This window comes from Mesoplodon mirus, assembly GCF_964341445.2.
Source record: "Mesoplodon mirus genome assembly, chromosome: 1".
Taxonomy (NCBI): domain Eukaryota; kingdom Metazoa; phylum Chordata; class Mammalia; order Artiodactyla; family Ziphiidae; genus Mesoplodon; species Mesoplodon mirus.
The window spans coordinates 88,528,508-88,553,195 of NC_138976.1; the positions used below are offsets into that span (position 1 = coordinate 88,528,508).

General features: G+C 42.2%; 1 long non-coding RNA gene across 1 annotated transcript in view; it reads left to right on the forward strand.

Annotated features, from left to right (window-relative positions):
* LOC309798859 overlaps positions 1-24,357 on the forward strand; it is a 35,818-nt gene extending 11,461 nt beyond the window's left edge. Inside the window, exons 2-3 of the long non-coding RNA XR_014293247.1 lie at positions 17,671-17,762; positions 23,835-24,357. This is a non-coding gene — a long non-coding RNA (uncharacterized lncRNA). The remainder of the gene's footprint in view (positions 1-17,670; positions 17,763-23,834) is intronic.
* The last annotated feature ends 331 nt before the right edge of the window (positions 24,358-24,688 follow it).

Sequence of the window (24,688 nt, forward strand, 5' to 3'; positions counted from 1 at the left end):
CATTTAAGGGGGAGTTCTATTTGGGAAGATAGAACAAAGCCTATTTTTATGCTGTGAACAGTGCAGAGCTCCCAGTGGTGGAGGAGGGGAGAAGAGGAAGGAATAATGAACAAGGAAGAGAAGGTGGTACTTAGTTCTCCTTAAATTTTACTTAGTAAGAATTCCTTCAGTGTCAAATGGGAGGCATATGTAGAATTTGCAGTCTGTCAACTCGTACCCAGTGTCTTCAAACAAATCCCAGGAAACACAGTCCTCTTTTTCAATAAACATGTTCACATAATAATACATTAGCAGACATTAGGATCAGCATGGACTGGAAGGTGTACAGTTACACTGGGCTAGAATTACGAAATTCTTTTTACGAATGAAGTATTCTCATTTCCATCATTCTTTTGGGTTGAGTATGGAAGACAACATGGTTTGGGAGAAGGGCCAGAGGTGTGGGTGTTGGTTGTGGATGGAAGATGTTAATGATGGGAACTTTTTATTTCCAGTGCAAAAAGAGCATAAGATGTTCCTCCTGTGAACCCTGTCATTCACATTCTTGAAAAGTGTTTTGAAAGGATTCTGCACAGTTCTACAATCTCATCAGATACCCAGTAGGGATCTCAAGCTGGATTTAGTTTCACTGAATTTAGCTCAGTGGTCTATACAGTTCTTCCATATGAAAAGGGAATCAGTAGGGCAACAGCCTCTTCAAATATTGACTTTAGTACTCAGAAAAGTACAGATCCTATGCAAGCCAGCAAGCCTTTAAAGTGAATGGAATTTCTTTGGTGAAGTGGGTTTTTTTTCCAGCCACAACAACTCTTTTAGGGGCTAATGCCCTACTCATGAAGCTCCATTTGTAGACCTTTTCACGAGCCGTCTAGATAGTATCATTCACCTGGGCTGTTGGTCCTCAGTAAGTGGACATTTTCTACTTTTTTAATTCATTAAGACTTAGCTACCCCATGTTTCATTTGGGGGGATTAAATGGAAATTAAAAGTTATGAAGCATAATTCATTCCAGGTAACAAGTTATGAACCAATATGTTTATTTGGATGTACCAAAAACACGGTTCCTGTCCTGGCTTTGAGAACATCAGGAACTATATAAAAGTTAATTCCTCTTTCAGAGAGCACACAGTATAGCTGGGAAATCAAACTTATACTTTTTTTTTTAATTTTATTGAAGTATAGTTGATTTACAACATTGTGTTTAATTTTTGCTGTATGGCAAGGTGACTCAGTTATACATATATATATATACATTCTTTTCCATTATGGTTTATCAAAGGATATTGAATATAGTTCCCTGTGCTATACAGTAGGACCTTGTTGTTTATCCATCCTATACATAGTAGTTTGCAGCTGTTAATCCCAACCTCCCAGTCCTTCCCTCCTCCTCTCCGCCTCCCCCTTGGCAACCACAAGTCTGTTCTCTATATCTGTGAGCCTGTTTTTGTTTTGTAGATATGTTCATTTGTGTCGTGTTTTAGCTTCCACATATAAGTGATATCACATGGTATTTGTCTTTCTCTTTCTGACTTACTTCATCCTTGTTGGTTATCCATTTTAAATATAGCAGTGTGTAAATGTCAATCCCAAACTCCCTAATTACCCCTCCCCACCGCACTTCCCTCCTGATAACCATAAGTTCGTTATCTAAGTCTGTGAGTCTGTTTCTGTTTTGTAAATGAGTTCATTTGTATCTTTTTTTTTTTAGATTCTGCATATAAGCGATACCATACGGTATAAGCGATATCATACAATATTTCTCTTTCTCTGTCTGACTTAACTTTACTCAATATGACAATCTCTAGGTCCGTCCATGTTGCTGCAAATGGCATTATTTCATTCTTTTTAATAGCTGAGTAATATTTCATGTCATATACACACACACATATACCGCATCTTCTTTATCCATTCATCTGTCGATGGACATTTAGGTTGTCTCCATGCCTTGGCTACTGTAACTAGTACTGCTATGAACATAGGAGTGCATCTATCTTTCTGAATTATAGTTTTGTCTGGGTATATGCCCAGGAGTGGGATTGCTGGATCTTATGGCAACTCTGTTTTTATATACTTACACTTTAAATGATGAGTAGTAACAACAACAACAAAATTTTAAGACAGTTCATGCTAAGGATCAAATGAGTGTTACATTCAATGAGCCCTGTAGGAATTAGTGGAGCCATGTGCCCGGAAATGGTATCATGAAGTCTTCAATACCTCACTGAGGGACTCAGATTCTTTCAGGTGGCACTGAGCCTTGATGCTATGCTCCTGGTAGGGCACAACCAAATACTGACATATTTCATTCTCTCGTACAAATAAAGACTAATTTTACTAGCAGAAAATGGCTCATAGCTATGCAGTTTAAAGTAAAAGCCATGAATACAGCTTCATGAAAAATCTGGCTATCTAGCTAGGCCTGCGCAACTGTCTTTGAGCTTTGCCAATAGTATTTGTTTTCTACTCCTTAATTCCTTCCTAATGCTCATAGCACCAAAGGTATAAACAACTTATAGGGTGAAGACTTAAGTTTAAAAGTTCTGTCCATTAACTTAATTTGATTTTCAGTTGGTGAAGAACGGGCACAGAGAAGGCTGTCATTGTTCGAATTTAGCAATGAATTACTTTGGCCGGCTCCTGAAACCCTCGCATCCCCTGAAGCATAATTTTGGGACCATTTGCAAACTGTAGGAGTGATCAGAGGGGGATCTTCAGGTGCCATGGCAGGTTGAAGGAAGATGCCTTTTGACACCTTTATAGTCCTCCTTATCATCATCATCCTTTTCTAGCAGTCGTTCCTGAGTTCACTGGTCTAAGTACTTTATATACGAATTCATTTATTCTTCACAACAATTCTAAAGTCAGTACTATTATCACCTCCTGTGCTGGTTAATTTTATGTGTCAACTTGACTAGGCTAAAGGATACCCAGATAGCTGTTAAAACATTACTTCTGGGTGTGTCTGTGGGAGTGTTTCTGGAAGAGATTAGCATTTGAGTCAGTAGACCAAGTAAAGAAGATAGTCTTCACCAACATGGGTGGGTGTCATCCAATGGATAGAACAAAGAGGAAGGGCAAATTTGCTCTTTGTTTGAGCTGAGACAGACATCTTCTGCCCTCCAACATCAGCACTCCTGGTTCTAGAGCCTTAGGACTTCGACTGAATTACACACTGGCTTCCCTGGTTCTCCAGCTTGCAGACTGCAGATTGTGGGGCTTCTCAGCCTCCACAGTCATGTGAGCCAATTCCTATAATAAATCTCCTCTCATCTCTCTTTCTCTCTGCGTATATATACATCCTATTGGTTCTTTTTCTCTGGAGAACTCTATTACAACTCCATTTCACATATGGGAATACTGAGGCACAGAGAGTTAATAGCTTTCCCCAAATCTCACAGCTAGTGGGTGGCAGAGCCTCTCTGCAGTCAGCATTCCTTAAGCGGGGTGCCTGCCACCCCTCAGGTAGATTAGTGACTACCCCTTTGAGCTAAGGCCTAACTTCTGGGTTTAACTGAAGGAGCTGGACCTGGAGAAGTCCAGTTTGGAGATGGTTGGAGTTCCTGTCACCCAGGAGCATGAGAAAATCCCTGGAAGAAGAGAGTTCTCTTGAGCTCACGGACAGTAGCGACAACACAAAAGTGGCACATTTTTGAACAGGCGCAAGATTTGTCAAGATAAACTACATCTGCTCTGATTCTTTCCTGGCATCCTTTTTCCTCACTTCCAGTCCTTAAGGAAATTGAAGCAGCTTGTAGTAAGACTTGTTCTTTCCCAGGGCCTCTCGGTCTCCTGTGCAGTTAGTTTGAGTGGGCAAACGTGCGCTTTACCACAGGGAAGAGAGAATAGACACTGTTGGAAAATGTGCCTGGTAGCGCTTCTAGGAGAGGGGATTTCTCCTCCCTTTCATCACAAATGGTTACCTAGGAGACTCCCTTTTGCCCTTGTATTTCCACCCCCTTTCTGCTCTCTTCTTGGCCTCCTCCCTCACCGTCCTCCATTCCCTCCAAATGACAATCTTGGACACATTTATTGAAGGGTGTCATTACTGTAAGACACTATGTTCCATCTTTCCCTATTTTGCTTCCTGCCATCCTGAAGCACCAGGCTAGTGTTCCCAGTGCATTCTGAGGATACTTAGACTAACGAGGTAAACAGAGGTAGGGAGCCTTGCTTAGGAGTCCTGGCCTTGGCCCCATCTTTCTCTACACGTGAACCAGAGACGCACTGATTTCAAAGTGCGTAGGTGTGGGAGCTGGTTATGGCACTTGCCCAGCTAGTTCTTTTTCCCCATTTGGCTGTTGTTCAGGGTGTTTCTGTTCTCCCCTTCAGCAAAGATCCCTGGAGGAGTAGAGAGGGCAGTGACAGGAGCTGTACCTCAGAACACTTTTCTGAACTTCTGATATCAGGAGGACAGTGTTAAGTAATGCTAACTGGCTGGGGTGAGAGAGGCAAAGGTATGTAGTCCCGACAGAGCCCACAAATGGACTGGCTGTACCTTTGTCAATATTGAATCAAGAGCCATAAAATATTTCATCTTCTCTAATCCAATAATCCCACTGTTGGAACTGTGTCCGAGGAAAGAGTTCAAAGTAAGACAAGATAATTACAAGTATAGCTGGTGCCCAGATCTTAGTTTCTAAATACTCTTATCCATGGATGGGTAACAGAGCCCCTTGGAGAAATCACTCATTCAGATCTGGGGCAGGGAAACCTCTCACTGTCAGTAAGTAAAATGGTGCTCAGAGGATGAAGAGTTTTGGGTGGAGAGGTAGTGAATTCTGCTTTGGCTTGAGTTTGGGGTAGCTGGGAGATACACAGCTGGAGATGTTCAGTGGGGGATGCATAGATGTGGATATGTAGGTCTGTGTAGACATATAGGTATAAATATAGACATGGTGCAAATGGATAATAGGGCCGAATAGTTCCCTATATCACTTTGAAGAAAAATTCTCTCAGATGCTTGGGAACATGCATATTTCTGGGACCCACCTCGGGGAGTAGGACAAACTGCATTTTAAGGTATTCTCCAAATCACAGTTTGTGCACGTATCAGTCTAAGAAATACTTATTTAAAAGATTGTGAAAATGCAAAGAGCCATTATGAGACTGAGAAGATAGAGAAGTAAGAGGTAGCCCTGGATAATGCAGTCCACAGAGCCAAGAAACAGAGTGTTTTACTGCAGAGCCCTGGACCATGTTGCTGAGATGGCAAAAGAGTTACTACAAGCATAAATGTGAAAAGAGAAGCCATAAAAGAATAGAAGAACATATGGGTAAAATTTTACCTGATCACAAGATACAGAGCTTTGTAAGCATAAAAGCAAAGGAAGAAAACAAAGTATTGCCACGTTTGACCACATGAATGTTAAATACTTCAGCAGGTGAAAAAAATGAAAAACATTAATATAAGAAATGGGGGGCGGGCTTCCCTGGTGGCGCAGTGGTTGAGAGTGCGCCTGCCGATGCAAGAGACGAGGGTTCGTGCCCCGGTCCGGGAAGATCCCACATGCCGCGGAGAGGCTGGGCCCGTGAGCCATGGCCGCTGATCCTGCGCGTCCGGAGCCTGTGCTCCGCAACGGGAGAGGCCACAACAGTGAGAGGCCCGCGTACCGCAAAAAAAAAAAAAAAAAAGGAAATGGCGGGGGGAAGAAAGGGGGAAATCTTGTAGCATAGAGGATCAAGTAAAGTAATATCATTAATATATGAAACTTATATAATCCACTCAGGAAACTATGACTATCCTAGTAGAAAAATGAGCAAACACATGAACAGGCAATTCCCAAATGAAATACAATTGTCAATTATATGAAAAAAATGAATATGTAATGCATATTAAAGCAAAAATGAAATGCCTTTTTTCCCCAGATTCCCCATATAAGTGAGATCATGCAGTATTTGTCTTTGTCTGACTTATTCCACTTAGTATGATGCCCAAAATGCCATTTTTAACTCCTCAAATTGGCAAATACTGGTACCAAAAAGTGTAGTAATGCTCTGGCTTAGAGAGTCAGGGAAACAAGCAAAGTCCTCCACTGTTAGTAGAATGTATTTGGTGCAATTTTTCTGAAAGGCATTTGGAAGTATATACCAAACATTTGAAAATATTTCTACCCTTCAAAAGCAATTCTTCTTCTAGGAATTTATCTTTCACAGTTATGTAAAAAGATGTTCTTTCCAGTATTATTGGTAATATCAACAAACTGGAAACAATTTGAATGCCCAACAACAGTGATTTGGTTCAATAAATTATGGAAGTCATATAATGCTATATTTTCAAAAGCCTTTACAAAGCATGCTTTAGTAAAAGGATTCCAAACTTGGGTTCCAGGCAGTAATAGAAGTGAGTGTGAAGTAGGCTGGATATAAAGTGAAGACACGGAGAAAAGAAGAACTATTTCATTTTCCTCTTAGTTCTATCACTTTTTTTTTTAAAGAGTGTTAAGTGAAATTATAAACAGCAACTGACAATCTCCGTTGGAGAACAATAGGGAGCAGTGGGGACTGCAGTAAAGGAGAAAGCACAGCCCTATCTCACAGGATCAGCCGAGCTCCATGTGGTTGAACACCCTGTGAGCCAATCAGATCTACTTATTGGCTACCAATTTACAACCTTTGCTTTCAACTTTTTTTAGCAAGAAAATGTTTATAATTGTTAAGTGAAAAAAAACAGGTTCCACAGTAGTAACTGTCTAATAGTGAATGTAGTATATCATACTATGATATTGAATTGGATAATACTTGTGTGTATGTGTGTACATCTTAATATATGCACAGAAAAAAGCCTGGAAAGAAATAAGCCAAAATGTGACTTTATGTAGGCCTTTGTGATCACAAGCTGTTTTAATTTTTTCTTTAATATCTTTGCATTTTTAATATTTTCCATAACAAATGCATACACATTATTTTTAAAAACAACCAAACCCACCAACCAAAGTTTATTTTGAAAACACCTAGGCTCAGTTTTGACGTTCAGGAAGAATTTTCCTGAAAAGCGCAGATGGAGTCCTCTCTAGCAGTTGTACTGTCAGCTCTTCACCTGAAGCTGGGTCTGGTAGCCTGGTTGTTGTTGCTGTTATTATTCTATTGTCTTTGAAATGCTCACTGGCTTTTGGCAACCTTGTGCTCATCACCATTGCCAAGAAGATTATGGAAGTGTGAGCCAGTGAGAGTTTACCCATTGTAAGTTTTGAAAAAGTTCTATTTCTTCATAGTTAGAGATGTACACTTTTTTTTTTTTTTTTGCGGTACGCGGGCCTCTCCCATTGCGGAGGACAGGCTCTGGACGCACAGGCTCAGCGGCCATGGCTCACAGGCCTAGCTGCTCCGCGGCATGTGGGATCCTCCCGGACCGGGGCACGAACCCACGTCCCCTGCATCGGCAGGCAGACTCTTAACCACTGCGCCACCAGGGAAGCCCGAGGTGTACACTTTAATAAAGATAACTATACAAACATATACTATCAACTCCAGACCTGGCAGTGCTATTAGTTTAAACAGCATGAATCCCTGTGCTATACTTACGTTGTCCAAACGTCCTTATGAAAACAGTTATGAAAAAGTTACCATTCATACAGGTACGTGGGCAGTCTTTTTTTTTTGTTCTTTACATGGGCAGTCTTAAACATCAATAAGTTGGCTGTTTTCCCCTGAGCTGGAGAACAGCAGCCGATTCACACTTTGGAAGTCAGGCCAGCAAATCTAGAGAAGGCAAATACAGAGTTGCAAACCTGTGAGTGCTTTTATTCCCTTCACAGACTTCCAGAGCAAAATGGATTGCTTTGCAATTGTGAAGGGGAAAAAAGAAAAGAAGGAAAGAATGTGTTGGCTTTGTCTGCCTGCGGTTTGAGTAGAGGGGAATTTTTTTTGTTCTTTTTTGGATGAAGAGTGGGATCTTAATGGGCGCTGCTAGTTGGCCGAGGCAGCCTCTGAAAGCTCCTCTTGTCAGAGGAGCCCAAGATAGAAGGATCCATTGTTTCCCAGTCTGAAGTTATCACTCTTCCCTTTATCCTTTCTTTTGGACCTTTTAGTGTTTGCTTTATCAGAATATTTTAATCCCTACTGTGGTGACTGGTGTAATTTATCTCATTAAGCCTCTCCTATTTTCTTCTGTTTACATGACCAATATTATTATGTTTTATGGGGCTTATACCAACAAGCCACTCCTTTGTCCCATTGTTTCAGCTCTAGGCCAAAAATCAACAAATGAAGTTTTATCTTTCCAATCTTGGACCTCACCTACTTGTCATTCAGTTTGTACAGGTTGCATGAAGAGCATGTTCTGTTGCAAACAAAGCAAGGATTCATTTTTATGACCTAAAACCAAACAATTACCTTTCTCAAAAGGTCCTGGTCATCTCTTATAGACTGGCAGAGACTCGCCTTATGAGGTGGAAAAAAAGCAGATACTTCCTTGTGGGTTGAAAGCCCAAAGTCCCCTAGCAATAACGCCCTGCTCGCTAACTAGTGTATCTTCCATAGTGTATAGAATATCCTAGAAGCAGAGAACCTGAGCACTGGAAGGCACCTAGTGAGGTTATCTCATCCAAACCCCTGCCCTTCAGCAAGACCACACCCAAGCCAGACTGGGCCAGACCAGAGGAGAATCAGTCGTTTTTAAAGGCATATGAAGGAGAGCCTTCACTCAACCAGTCACAAATATCATGTCAGAAAATTCCTTCTCTAAAAAACCAGCCTAATAAAAGCTTTGTCATTTCCTCAGTCACTCTTTTTCTTTTCCAGATTGAAAATAACAGGGTACCATCCTCAGGGAATCAACAACAGTTTAATGAGCAGTAACTTCCTACAAGGCAGTGGTTCCCAGACGTTAGTGCACATCCGAACTGCCTGGAGGCTTATTAAAAACACACATTGCTGGACCCCACCCCCTAGAGTTTCTGATTCCTGAGATGGAGCAAAGCTGGACAATTTGCATTTCTAGCAAGTTCCCAGGTGATGCTGATTTTGTCAGACCAGGGATCCCACTTTGAGAACTGCTGAGCCTAGGAACTCGAAAGGAGAAATATGAGGATAATTAAGAGGCAGAAACAAGTGGAGTAACAGCAAGTTAAACAAGTTAACCTCTACACAGAAAATGGTAAATGCCTATCAGATAAGTTCTTTGCTGTCAGACGGAGGCCAGTGGGGAAGGCTGACCACAGCGGTAATTTAGGATGTTAGCCATTAACACAGGAACCTGCGGGAGCACAGCTGAGGAGTGCGGTGTTCTGGGTAGGTGGGGAAGAGGCCAGGAAGGCTACCTGCAGAACTGAAGGCCTGAGGAGTAATTGCTGGGTTGACTTTTAAAGAAGGGAAAGTATCCAGACAAAGGTCAGGGCTAGGCATGTGCTCTTCCAGCAGAAGGAACTGTATGGAATTAAAGAGGAGTCGTGGAGTTTTTACGGAAGAGCAAATCATCCAATTTTCTCAGAGGGGAGAGTGGCAAACGAGGTTGTGATGACAGGACTGCAGAGGTAGGCAGGGGCTAGATCACGAAGGAACGTCAGAGCTGGTTTAAGGAGTCTGGCAGGATTCTAAAGGCCATTATTTGGCATAGAATATAAAGAACAATCTAATAAGACTCCATGAACATCAGAGATGAAAAGAGAATACACAGCTATCCCCAATCCTTGTACTTCCTTCTCTGTAACTAGGACATCTCTACTGGGTTTACTCTGGCTTGCAGCTGATGTCGAGGCCTTGCTAAGTTTCTAGCCTAAGTGTGGACAAAATTCCCTTTCCTTTTAGTTTAGTCGAGAGCTTTTGGAGTTTCATAAAGGGAAATTTGTAAAGACACTAGGCAAACATGTATGAAACCAAAGTGAATAGAGAGAATACGGAAGTTGGGTCTAAAGATAAACAGACGCTTCTAGCTCCAGCTTTCACTAGCTATACAGCCTTGAGCATGTTACTTAACTTCCTGTGCCATAGTTTCTGTATTTAGATAGAGACCTAATTCCCTAACAAGATCCATAAGATCTTATGTGTTCTGGCCCCTACCTGCCTTTTCAGCCTCATCTTATGTCCACTGATCTTACTCTTTTATTTATTTATTTATTTATTTATTTATTTATGGCTGCATTGGGTTTTTGGTGGTGCACGCAGGCTTTCTCTAGTTGCAGCAAGCAGGGGCTACTCTTTGTTGCGGTGTGCAGACTTCTCATTGCAGTGGCTTCTTTTGTTGTGGAGCACGTGCTGTATGCGCACGGGCTCAGTAGTTGTGGCGCAGGGGCTTAGCTGCTCCGCGGCATGTGGGATCTTCCCAGACCAGGGATCGAACCCTTGTCCCCTGCATTGGCAGGCGGATTCTTAACTACTGTACCACCAGGGAAATTCCTGATCTTACTCTTTCTGCTCCATCTGCATAAATCTTCTTCAAGCTCGTGTTTGTCATGCTCCCTTCTACCACAGGGCCTTTGCACATACTGTGTCCTCTGTCTGCAATAGTCTTGCCTCCCTCTTCAGTAATTACTAGATTTAGATGTAAGGCTCACCCCCTCTAGGAAATCTTTGATCTCTCTGAATAGGTAAAATCCCTCCATAGGCTTTTTTACTCTGAAGAACTTATATGATAGCACTTAATATTGTTATTTGTGTAACTGTTTGCTTAATGTTTCTCTTCTCCTAGACCAGGGGTCAGCAAACTATCTCCATCTTTGGCCTGCAGCCTATTTTTGTAAATGAAGTTTTATGGAAAAGCAGCCACGCCCACTTATTTCGATATGATCTGTGGCCACTTTTGTACTACAGTGGCAGAGCTGAGTAGTTAGAGCAGACTTTATGGCTTGAAAAGCCTAAATATTACTCTGGTCCTTTACAGAAAAAAAGCTGCCAGTTCCTGTACTTGACTATAGTCTCCATGAGAGCCCGTACAAAGTCTATTTTTGCTTACTCACATATCTTCAGCATCTAGCCCAGTGTCTGCTACATGGAAGATGCACAATAAATAAATAAATGAATAAACAAATGAACAATAAATGCAAGGAGATTTTTTAAGTGTTTATTTTACTAGAATGTTGAAAGGGTTAAATAAGATAATATATGTAAAGAACCCAGCAATAGAGTGCCTGAAACATAGCAGATGGTTAATAAATGTTGGTAGTTATTATTATTCTCAGTCTTTCCTTAGTGCATTTTAGTCTTCTCTCTGGGTCTGGACCTAAGCTGTCCCCTGGCCCTGGGCTGAGTCGCATTCCTGTCCTTCACCTGTCCTACTTTCTCTTGCCCTCTGGCCTTTGCATGTCTATTTCTGACTCTAGGATTCTTTTCTTGGTCTCAGATTCTTAGGAATATCTTCTCCACTCTTCCTAGAGATTTCCTTCTAGGATGTTCAGTCTATTTGAAGCATATTATTCTCAAACCTTGTCGTAGCCTTAGGGTGACCCTCCTTTAACCTATCCCCGGGGCTTGGCTTCACGAGGGTCATCTAAGTGATGGCAGTTATCTAAGTGATGGCAGTTTCGTCTTATTTTATGGCCACCTCTTTCAGGGACAGCAGGCAATTTCTTCTCTTCTGGTTCAGCAGGAGAAGCTGTAGCATTGGAGGAGAGCTCCTAATAAGAGAGCAATGAACAGAGGCTCGGGAACTGAACCTGTGTGGCTTTAAGGCAGAAGGGATCGAAGCGCAGCCCAGAGGCTGTTCAGCCTGGACACAGGCCCAGCTGGTGCAGAACCTAAAAAGAGGGGGTTTAGTAAAACCAGGGGTCAGCTAACTGTAACCTACAGGCCAAATCCAGGCTGTCTCCCATTTTTCTGTCCCTTTCATGCTAAGAATGGTTTTTGCATTTTTAAATGGTTGGGGGAAAAAATCAAAAGAAGAAGAATATTTTATGATACATAAAAACTATATGAAACTCAAATTTCAGTGTCCATAATAAAGTCTTACTGGAACACAGCTGTGCTCATTCATTTACGTCTGTGGCTGCTTTCACGTCACAACAGCAGAGTAGCTGGCATCAGAGACCATAAAGCTGAAGATGTTTACTGATAGGCCCTTTAGAGAAAAGGTTTGCCAACCTCCGAGTTATACGAGTAGCCTGAGCTGTGGACAGTGACTTTGACCTGAGCTCGTGAGAGCCTCTTTTGAGTTCAGTGTTGCATGGCCTCTACAAACCCCACCAGATCCCAGCCCAGGGTGCAGCCCAGGGTGAGGTAGGGAGAGAATGGGTTAATTCGATGGGTTAATGAGAGGAATCCTTCTCGAAGGAGGTGGGAAGGGATGAGATGAGAGAACACAACAGTCTGGTTCAAATGCTGGCTTCGCCACTTAGAGCAGTGGGAGCTTGAGCCAGTGTCTTACCTTCTCTGAGCAGCAGTTCCCATATTTTATAATGTGAATAATTATCCTCTCATATATACAGTGACATGGTGAACACCGAATGAGCTAATGCATGCAACAATGCCTGGGGTACGGTAGGCACTCAATAAATATTCACTACTATTACTATGTGTGGATGGAGTACACCAGTGGAAGAGTTGGCTTTGGGGAGGAAAAAGCCATCTCAGTGCATCCCGTGGAATAGTGTAAAAAAGTAGACATTGGAGAGACACAGACCTGGGTTCAATTCTGCCTCCGCTATTGTACGCATCACTGTTGTATGACCCTAGGAAAGTTGATTAACTCCTCTGAGCCTCAGTACCCCGCCCCCGGCTACCCCTCCTTTATGTAACTCAGATGTCAAGTGGGACCTTCCTACTCTTTGATTTAGGAAACATTTCCTTATGGAACCACCTGCCACCATCTCAAGTAAAACACATGGGACTCCTGTTTCACCCTGTGCCAACAAGGCCATTCAGAAAATTCTCTTTCAACAAGCATTTCACGAATTGAGTAAATTTACTGGAGATTTGAAGAGCTATACTTCTGAGCGTGGGATCATATTGTGCCCCACACAGTCTTTTTCTAAACCTCCTCCCCTCCTCTTGCTTCTACCTCCCTTCTTTCTGAGTGAAGAGGCCACAGTACACACACCCCTTTCTCCACCCATTTCCCTATACACCCCGTTGTAGCCAAAAGAGGCTGGTCAAGACATTTCCCCACAAAGATGGTTCTGTCCCCAAGAGGAACCCTCCTACCAGCTGCTAAAAGGATAAATTTCCTCTAACCCCTAACAAGCAAAATAGGGATAGTTATGACTACCTCACGAAGTGTTTGTGGGAATTAAATGAGGTAATGTGTCTGCCAGCTCCTGGCATGCAAAAGGCATCCCCTCCCCTCTTGATTCTTACTTTGAGATTTGAAGGAACAAAGAGAGAAGCTGAGAGATATTTTGACATAGGGGCGAGGGTTGATAAAGCAGCCAGGAAGGTCATCTCCTTGACCATCACCCTCCAGTGAAGTAGAAGAGATTATTTGCCAGGAGAAACTGGGAGAGGTGGAGGGACTCAGGGCGGAAGCCAGACAAGTCTAGTTTTTCTTGGAGTCCATCCAAAAGGGTTTAGTTACTAAAACAGCAGTTCCTCTACATAAATCCTTCAGGTTCTTGAAAAATATTATTAATTCACTCCTGCATCATAAATAATCCTAATTTTATTAATTTTGCCTCTCAGGCCAAGGCACAGCTCCTGCATGGCCCCCTCTCCTGAGCATACAACTGAAGGGGCAAGGTCCCCAGGCAGAGGGCAGTACCTGAGCCCTGGGCTGAATGGTGTTACATGGGCTGCAGTTTAAACTGGCATTCCCTGATGTTTTCCAAGCCCTTTCAGAGTGGACTCTTCTTAATAATCTTTCCTTAGGTGTAGGACTCAGAATGGGTGGTTTATTGGCAAGGTTCTGCATGCAGAGGCATGGGAATTCTGTTACTTGTCTACTTGGACTTGTTTGATGTCCTGTTTGCATTAGTATTCTTTTCCTTTTAACCTCAGAATTTTTTTTTTTTTTTTTTTTTTTTTTACTCCTTCCAGAAGAGCTGATAGATGGCTCTCTTCTATTTTGCTTTGGGGCAAGGATGTTTCTACCCAATGTTGTGAAAACAAATGGTCCTGATTAGTCAATGTCAAGTTGTATCCTCTACCCTAAGAGGCCCTTGCTCTCCTCTCTAACTGCCCCCACCCACCTCCCTCCCTCTCTCTCTCTCTCTCTCTCTCTCTCTCTTTTTCTTTTTCTTTTTAAACTGAGATTTCTCATAGTTTTCTTTCCAAAGCAAAGTTGAAGGGTTAGTAACACCTGTCTCTTTATATGGTGTTGTTTGGGGCTTAAGAAAAAAAAAAAAAAAAAGACCTAGGAGTTTAGGAAACAAGTGTTCAGTTCCTGTTAGTCCACTGTGTGTCTTCTGAAAGAGGCTTTATTAAATGTTTTGGTTTTATGACATACTGTTTTCCCTAAATGTAAAAATAATTTGTGTTTGTGTGTAAAACGTGGAGACACCAAAAAATATAAAGAAACGTAAATAAAAACCATGTACTGAGTTCTTCCCCTGTCAGAAACCCCACTGTTAACATCTTTTTTTTTTTTTAATTTATTTTTGGCTGCGTTGGATCTTCATTGCTGCACACGGGCTTTCTTTAGTTGTGGTGAGTAGGGGCTACTCTTCGTTGCGGTGCATGGGCTTCTCACTGCAGTGGCTTCTCTTGTTGCAGGGCACGGGCTCTAGGCACGCAGGCTTTAGTAGTTGTGGCACTCGGGCTCTAGAGCACAGGCTCAGTAGTTGTGGCGCACGGGTTTAGTTGCTCCGCGGCATGTGGGATCTTCCCGGACCAGGGCTCGAACCTGTACCCCCTGCATTGGCACACAGATTCCTAACCACTGCGCCACCAGGGAAGCCCTGTTAACATCTTGATGCATTTCCCTAGACTTTTTTCTCTGCAAATGGGCGTACCTAGTTACCAAATGAGATCCAATTGTGCACACAGTTTTTTGGTTTTTAATTTAATTTTATTTAATTTTATTTAATTTTATTTATTTTTTAACATTTTCATTGGAGTATAATTGCTTTACAATGGTATGTTACTTTCTGCTAACAAAGTGAATCAGCTATACATATGCACACATCCCCATATCTCCTCCCTCTTGCATCTCCCTCCCACCCTCCCTCTCCCACCCCTCTAGGTGGTCACAAAGCACAGAGCTGATCTCCCTGTACTATGCGGCTGCTTCCCACTAGCTATCTATTTTACATTTGGTATTGTATATATGTCCATGCCACTCTCTCACTTTGTCCCAGCTTACCCTTCCCCCTCCCCATGTCCTCAAGTCCATTCTCTAGTAAGTCTGCGTCTTTATTCCTGTCCTGCCCCTAGGTTCTTCAGAACCTTTTTTTTTTTTTTTTTTTAGATTCCATATATATGTGTTAGCATATGGTATTTGGTTTTCTCTTTCTGACTTACTTCACTCTGTATGACAGTCTCTAGGTCCACCCACCTCACTACAAATAACTCAATTTCATTTCTTTCTATGGCTGAGTAATATTCCATTGCACATATGTGCCACATCTTCTTTATCCATTCATCTATTTATGGACACTTAGGTTGCTTCCATGTCCTGGCTATTGTAAATAGAGCTGCAATGAACATTGTGGTACAAGACTCTTTTTGAATTATGGTTTTCTCTGGGTATATGCCCAGTAGTGGGATTGCTGGGTCATATGGTAGTTCTATTTTTAGTTTTTTAAGGAACCTCCATACTGTTCTCCATAGTGGCTGTATCAATTTACATTCCCACCAACAGTACAAGAGGGTTCCCTTTTCTCCACACCCTCTCCAGCATTTATTGTTTGTAGATTTTTTGATGATGGCCATTTTGACTGGAGTGAGGTGATACCTCACTGTAGTTTTGATTTGCATTTCTCTAATGATTAGTGATGTTGAGCATCCTTTCATGTGTTTGTTGGCAAACTATATATCTTCTGTGGAGACATGTCTGTTTAGGTCTTCTGCCCATTTTTGGATTGGGTTGTTTGTTTTTTTGATATTGAGCTGCATGAGCTGCTTGTATATTTTGGAGATTAATCCTTTGTCAGTTGCTTCATTTGCAAATATTTTCTCCCATTCTGAGGGTTGTCTTTTTCGTCTTGTTTATGGTTTCCTTTGCTGTGCAAAAGCTTTTAAGTTTCATTAGGTCCCATCTGTTTATTTTTGGTTTTATTTCCATTTTTCTAGGAGGTGGGTCCAAAAGGATCTTGCTGTGATGTATGTCATAGAGTGTTCTGCCTATGTTTTCCTCTAAGAGTTTGATAGTGTCTGGCCTTACATTTAGGTCTTTAATCCATTTGGAGTTTCTTTTTGTGTATGGTGTTAGGGAGTGTTCTAATTTCATTCTTTTACATGTAGCTGTCCAGTTTTCCCAGCACCACTTATTGAAGAGGCTGTCTTTTCTGCATTGTATATTCTTGCCTCCTTTATCAAAGATAAGGTGACATATGTGCGTGGGTTTATCTCTGGGCTTTCTATCCTGTTCCGTTGATCTATATTTCTGTTTTTGTGCCAGTACCATACTGTCTTGATTACTGTAGCTTTGTAGTATAGTCTGAAGCCAGGGAGCCTGATTTCTCCAGGTCCATTTTTCTTTCTCAAGATCACTTTGGCTATTCGGGGTTTTTTGTGTTTCCATACAAATTGGTGCACACGGTTTTGAGGCCTGCTTTTCTGCTTAACATTTATTTCATGAGCATTTCCTCATCCTAAAAATTCATCAAAAGCACCCCTCTTAATGGCTATGTAGTACTTGTAGTATTTGCTGTCCCTAACCTAATCATTCTCAGATTGTTCCACATGTAGCCTGTGTCCAGTTTTCCACCATATAAATAATGCTGCAGTGAGCTTCTTTGTACTTTGTCCTTGTGTATCTTTAAATTCCCATGGAAAGTATTCCTAGAAGTAGGATTACTGGCAAAATAGAATCCTGGAACTTCACATTAGTCTTTACTGACTTCAGTCAGCCCAAGGTGTTTCCCCTTGGATCACATAACAAATTTTTTAGTAACTAAAATAGCAAAAGGACTAGCTGATGTTTGCATATTGCTGGTTTCACGGTATGCAGCTTGGAGACAATATAATATAATGATGTTGTGTCATAATTATGATTTGGAGATATTCCAAGGTGATAATAGTAATAGCTAACATTTACTTGGTGGTTAATACGTGCTAGACTATGTTTTGAGTGTTTTACAGGTACTAACTCATTTAATCTCACCACAAGTCTAAGAAGTAATTAGTATTATTATCCCCATTTTATAGTTGGGAAAGCTGAGGCAACAGAGGGGTCAAACTACAAGGTAAGTGGCTGAGCCAAGATTCAAACCCACGCATTTTGGCTGGGAGTCCATTTCCTTAAAGCACTTGATGACCCTGCCTGGAAGTAACCAAGTGGGTAAGATTCTTCACCCCCGACATGCCACAGCTGCAGTGCAGCGGGAAGGGGGATGGTGAATCCACTGCTCACTGCCGAGCTGCAGCCCTCCTTCCCCCAGCTGTGCACCCGCCTGGGTAAGGACAGGAGAGAAAGCAAGCTGCAAAAAGCACCCAGTTCTGTATCTGAAGGGGAAGAGGAGCATATCAAGGTGGTCTCAGGAAGCTGCTTATTCGGGAAGGGAGGGAAGAAGTAAATGAAAAAGCACTGCTTCAGGGTCTTGGTTTTTTTGTTTTGTTTTCATTCTTGGTTTTCACAATCATTAGAGCATTAGACTTGCCTAATTAGAAGCAATGTTCCCCTTACGTTTTTCACCAATTTCATTTCAGTGTGTTCCTGGCTCATCTGTTGATGCAGTGCCAGAAGTGAGCTGCAGAACAGGAGTTACTGGAGATGACAGTGACCGTGAGTCCCGAAGGAGGTAACTAATCATTTTTGGTCCTGTCCACTGCTGAGCGCCTTGGTTACAAATGACCTCTAGACAACTGTTCAACATGGATGGTTCTAAAGGCACCTTGCTGGAGAGAGCGCTGCATGGGACTGGAGTTCTGATTAATGGCCATTTTCTTTTGTCCCGCCTCCTTGTGTTTCCTTAAAATAATACTGGTGTTACAAAAGACTACACAGGGTGTTTCTGTTTAGGTAAAGTCGACTGGTGCCGGGGTGAAACAAAACATAACACAACCACTGCAGCAAAACACAAACACAGAGCAAGTCCGTCCTGCTTCACCTCCCCCTGGCCAGGTTCCACATAAGGAAACCCAGCCAGAGGATTTCCCTTGGTTCGCAATGGCTCAGGACAGAAATGTATAAAACTTTGAACAGCACCAGCAGTGACCCAGGGAAGAAATGAATCACAGAACCTTTCAGGGATGTGGCCAGCCTAGAAGTCCTCCCCCGGGTGTAGGTCTCTGCACTGGGGGACCTGGAACAGCCAGAAATATACCTTCAGTGTTTGCTCTGCCTGGATCTGGCACATAGAGGCATTCAACCAATGTATGCTTAATTGCAGTGGGTTCTGTTGGAGTGAATGGAATAGTAAAAGGCAGAAGTAGAGATGCTTTTTCCTTTTATTTTGAAATAGTCTAAGAGCACTAATAATAATAATAGTTAACATTGTTTCCTGTGGGCCAGGCCCTGTTCCAAGCAATCTCTCCTTCCCTCAGGGGCGACCTCTATCCTTATTTATAACCCCATAGGTTAGTTGGCAAAGGGAGATGTTTAATAGGGGGGAAATTATCAAAGTTCATCAAGAGTCCTCAGTTTCCCTGACTGCCTCTGTGATCTCTAATTGGCCCAGTTGCTCAGAGGCCCTAACAGCTAAAAGGTAGTAAAGTAAGGAGTCAAGTTCACATTACAAATTGGGCCTCAAAAAATAAAAATGAAATAAAAAAGGTTCATTATTGAGTTCAGCCTCCTTGAGGTCACATCAACCTGATCCACTTCCTTTGTTGTAGAATCCAGAAGCACCCTTTCAGATCGTGAGGATGGGATGGGAGTGGGGAGGAGGTTGTATCCACCTACCTAAGCAGGTTTGTAAACAAACGACAAGCAAATTAAAGGGGAGTCCATGGTAGAGTTTTATGTACAGCTAAAAACATCCAAAATGCCTTCTAATACTCAAGAATTATATAAGGTCTATTGTTATGTGTAGAAGCCTCTGAGCACCCCCTTCTAAGAATTCTCCCAGGAGGCTGGGGATTGGGAGTAGCAGCCATGTTGGTAACAGGTTGTCCTTCCCTGTGTTGACTGAGGGGACTGGAAGCAGACACCGGACTCAAGGCCAGCCAATTAGATCCTCTCTCCCAGGAATTTATCACTGCAATGAAAGGATGCTAGTTAGCGTGGGCTGGTCTCTTAAACCAAGGACATAGAATTCAAGAGCTGTGTTAGTGCACCATAGGCAGCAGAAGCACAGAACACCTGAGTGCAGGGAGAAGGAAGCAGATGTGCAGGGAGACAGATGAGGGCCCTGAAGTAAGAGACTGGAGAAGAGGACAGAAGGAGAAAAAGAGACAGCACTGGAGCAAAGTAGCTGATTGGCCTCTGCTGGTTTTCTAATTTAGTTCCTATTCAAACCATCCTGAGACCCAGCTGTGCCTCTTCTTCTGGGGCACCGTTGGCTACTCTTGAACCTTTATCCTATAACCTCTACTCTTTTGATAATGCTAACTTGAGGGGCTTCTGTTACGTGCTGTTCCGGCTACAATGGCTATGTAACAAAAACCACCCCAAAATTTAGTGGCTTAAAATAAGAACACTTATTTTGCTTAAAAATCTGCACTCTGAGCAAGGCTTAGCATGGACAGCTTGTTTCCACTACAACTTGGTTTCAGCTGGGGTAGTTTGAAGGCCAGGAGCTGAAATTGTCTGAACTCTTACGTATACCTGGCCTGGGAAGACTCAAGCAGCTGGGGATTGGAAGAGCTGGAGCTATGTGGAAATCTCTCTGTCCATCTATGGTTTCTTTATCATGGTGGCTTCAAGGTAGATGGATTTTCCTCTGGAGGCTCAGGGCTCCAAAGGTACAGTTCTCAGGGAGAGAGGGCCAGGTGGAAGCCATATCACCTTTTATGACCTAGTTTCCAAAGTCACGAGGTGTTATTTCCACTTCATCCTATTTGTGGAGGAAGTTACAAAGATCCACCCAGGCTCAAAGGGCCACTGCCTCTCAATGCAGGAATGTTACCATCACATTGTGAGAAGAACATGTGATGTATATTAATGTGGACATCTTTAGAAAATAGAATCAGTCATACTTGTAAACAAAAGAACCTTGATTAACATACGGAATAATCCCAAAAGCTCAAAAAGGTATCAGAGTTCCCATAAGATTATCAGTGTTATGATGGAAAATATCCTGGTTTCTGCATACAGTGAGAATTCTTTCTTTTTCTTCTGAATTAGTGAACATCGAATTTATCCATAGATGGTCTCACTGGGTTCTGCCCAGGAAACAGTATTTTAAAGTTGACTTGTCTCCCTGATTCTGGAACCATCTTGTCCTAAATTTTGCCATATAATTAGATGTGGATTAAGTTCAAATCCCTTGTTGTTTGTAGCAAAAAGTTTCTCGTCATCTTATTTTCAAATGTTATTTGCAAGCATATCCTTTCTTGCTTGGTGAATGAGCTTTTTTCTCCAACTGGACTCTGCTCATACTTTTAATAAATAATCAGGTTTTCAGGGTGCAAAATACTCGAGAGCTGTAAAGTAGGCACTGCTGAAAGATGTGTTAACTCCTTCGGGCCTCCAAGGTGCTATTTCAAATGTTACTGCTTCATATCCCATAATAGAAGCTTGAACCTTATCGATGGCCTTTCTTTGTGTGTGTAGAGGGTGAAGGCTAGGAAAGGAAGAGTCGGTGACCTGGAACGGGGAGCTGAATTAACTCTTTCAGCAAGGCTTAAAAGAAAAGATTTTAGTCTTTTATAAACTCTAAAAGATACTGAAGCTTCCAGAATAAATCAGTACCTAAGATAGTGTTATTAGATGCAATAATTACTGGAATGATAAAATCCTTGTTGATGCTAACTGAAAATAGGTATGTTCTATACTTACTTTATAACAGCATTTCCAGTACTGTCCTAGAATGAAGTTAACTATAAAAATATGCACATTCTGATTACATATAGAAAACTTCAAATTGCCATCTTTTTATTATTAATAAAGTTTACTCAGGTTTGTACAAAATTCTTCAATTTATGGGTTCAGCCTGTTGTTTGATATGTGGAATAAAAAGATAAGACCATTGATGGCAAGTTTTCAAAATTCTACCTATAATAAGTGAATATGCATGAATATAGGGCCAGCCTGAATAATAGGTATATTTTGGATTTTGTACAACTAGTGGTCTGGTAAATATTTAACAACCGGCTTATCCAAGGCTGGGAGTAGGAGGGTCTTGACTTACAGCATTTGCCGATTTCTGTGATGTAAATATTTCCACCATAGCTGATGTCATGCTCCCAACATGGCATCACCGAATGCAGAATTGGGAGGAGACATGTTCAGTTGGCTCTTCTGAGCTGTATGAGCCAGTCCTGCACACCACTGATTACAATTATGGGAAAGCCAGTTGGATGACTCCTGGATAAACCTTGTTATAATACTACGGGGATAATAAGAACTTACTGTATAGCACAGGGAACTCTACTCAATACTCTGTAATGACCTATATGGGAAAAGAATCTAAAAAGTGGATATATGTCTGTGTATAACTGATTCACTTTGCTGTACAGCAGAAACTAACACAACATTATAAATCAACTATACTCCAATAAAAATTAATTTAAAAAAATACTAGGGGGAGGGGCTTCCCTGGTGGTGCAGTGGTTAAGTATCCGCCTGCCAATGCAGGGGACACGTGCTCGAGCCCAGGTCCAAGAAGATCCCACATGCTGTGGAGCAGCTAAGCCTGTGCGCCACAACTACTGAGCCTGTGCTCTAGAGCCCACGGGCCCCAACTGCTGAAGCCCGTGTGCCTAGAGCCCATGCTCCGCAATAAGAGAAGCCACTGCTATGAGAAGCCCACGCACCACAACGAAGAGTAGCCCCCACTCGCCACAACTAGAGAAAGCCTATGCGTAGCAACGAAGACCCAATGCAGTCAAAAATAAAATAAATAAATAAATTTTAAAAAAACTAGGGGGAATAAAAGACAAATTTTAGGTGGCAAGATCTGCAGCAGAGACATTTAATGCCCATCAGCTCTCCATTTACTCCCCCACATTTCTCACTGACCAGTGGCCTGGGGACAGAGATGGAAGCATTTAAAAGTTGGTATTCAACCAGCAGCCCTCTCTTTCCTTGCCACTGCACCACTCCAATAAAGGAGGTCACATGTTACCAGTGGTGCAGATACAAGATGGGAGAACCTGTATCAACATGGTTCCATGAATGTCTGTGTGGAGCTCAACCCCTTTACACCAACACTGGATGTGTACCATGCTTCAGTGAGCGATGCCCAGCAAGCCATCCCATACAGAATGGCTTAAGACAACAATTTATTGTTTTATCTCCCATTTCTGTGTGTTGATTAGGCTCCACTGGGCATTTCTTCTGCTCTTCTCACTTAGGGTCTCATGTGGTTGTAGTCAAAATGGTGGCTGGGGCTGGAGACCTTGGAAAGCTTGACTGGGATTGAACTGAGGATGGCCTCTTTGCTGAGGTCTGGCACCTAAGTGCTCCTCCACGTGGAGTCTCATTCTCCAGCCATCTGCGCGTTGCCTCTCTGGCAGTGGCAGTGGCAGTCAGACTTCCTATATCATGAGTGACTTCAAATGCAGAGGCTGTCAAGATTTCCTAAGGCTTCTGCTCCATTTTCTTGGTTAAAGTGAGTCATGGGATCAGCACAGAGACAGACTGGGAGGTGACTAGACAAGGGTGTGACTACCAGGAGGTAAGAGTCACTGGGAGCCCTCTTTGGAGACTAGCTACCACATACCACAAGTAAGAATTAAGCCTTTGTTATGTTAAGCCACTTAGATTTCAGGGTTAATTTGTTCCCTTGGCAAAACCTAATCTGACTGGTCCAGAAATTGGTACTGTATTAGTGAAGATAAGATAGACGGTGCTGCAAAAATAAACCCCTAAATCTTAGCGGCTTAACACATGGGCCTCTGGGTGTCTTATGGCTCTCTAGGACTGTTGCCTTCCAATGATGACTCAGGGGTCTCGGTTACCAAAGTGATGACTCAGGCCACTTGCATTTTGTTGGTGCACCATCTGGAACATGTGGCTCCCAGCTCACCTGGGCAGGAGGAAAGAGGACAAGGGGAACTCATGGCTCTTAAGTACCTATTGGCCAGAACTAGTCATATGCTGCTTGCCCCAACTATAAGGAGGCTGGAAAATTTGGGGGAGCACATGGATATTTGGTGATTAATAAATATCTCTGTCATAAAGTTATATGGAGCTCTTCGCCTCTTTCGTTTTTCCTACCTTCTCACCTCACCCTCTATAAAAAATTTAAGAAAAAGAGAGAGTTGGGGGCAGGAGAGGGAGATAGGAAGGAAGGAAACAGCAAGGAAGGGAGGGAAAGAAGGAAGCAGGGAGGGAGGGGTGGAAGAATACCAGAAAGAATTTATAGGATGCAAATACAACGACTAAACTATTAACAAAACTATTAACAAGTACTGCTAAACAAAATCTATTAAAAAATAACTAATAGCAAAGGCTTTCACTGTGTTTTTAGCTGTTTTTTTTTCCTTTTAATCAGCAATGATAAGGAAACTAAACCAGATTAAGTGCTATCTTATTGGAGATACAAAGGCAAACAAAGGGAAAGAAGTGATTGAAGAGCACTTCAGAAAGCTCAGTACATTCAAATCAGCAGGGCCTGATTACTCACATCCAACGGCGCTTAAGGAATTGGCAACTGTAATTGCAGGACCACCAGCCTTTATTTTAGAAGAGGAAGGTTGTACAGGAGAAGGTCCTGACAAGTAGAATCTGCAGATGGAGTATCATTGTTTTTTTTTTTTTTCAACAGAGAAAAGCACAACTGTAGTAATTATAGACTCTTCAGCTTATCTTGGATACCTGGGAAGATACAAGAACAAATCATCAAACAATCAATTTGCAACCATCTAAAAGAGCACAAGGTACTGCGTAGTAATCAACATGATTTTGTGAAGTACAAATTATGCCAGACCAATTTCATTTTACCAAGAGAGGATGATGAGCCTGATGCCTGATGCAAGAGGGGAAAGCAGTACCTACAGTTGGACTTCAGTAAGGATTTTTTGTTTGTTTTCTTTTCTTTTTTTATTCCATCCCCTGACATTTTCAGCATCAACTCTCCAAGAGGATGCTACCTAGATCAACAATTGGGTGGGCATGACTCTGGATGAGGCACTCAGCGTGATAAAAACAAAGATTCTGCTCCAGGTTGACATAGTTATTAGTAATAGTTATTGTTATTTTAATCAGTTGATGTGGACAAAGAAGATGACAGAGGTAAAGAAGATGTTGAGATACAAATAACATTCTCTACTACGGAGGGGAAGTATGAGAGAGAAAAGAGGAGATATAAAAACCAATCTAAGAAATCCAGCAGCTAAATAATATGGGATCCAGGAAAGGAGAACAGAGAAAATGGCAAAAGGGAAATTAATAGAGAAATTATATAAGAAAATTTCCCAGGAAAGGACATACATGTTTACATTAAAAGAGCCCACTGAGGGCTTCCCTGGTGGCGCAGTGGTTGAGAGTCCGCCTGCCGATGCAGGGGACGCGGGATCGTGCCCCGGTCCGGGAAGATCCCACATGCCGCGGAGCGGCTGGGCCCATGAGCCATGGCTGCTGAGCCTGCGCATCCAGAACCTGTGCTCCGCAACGGGAGAG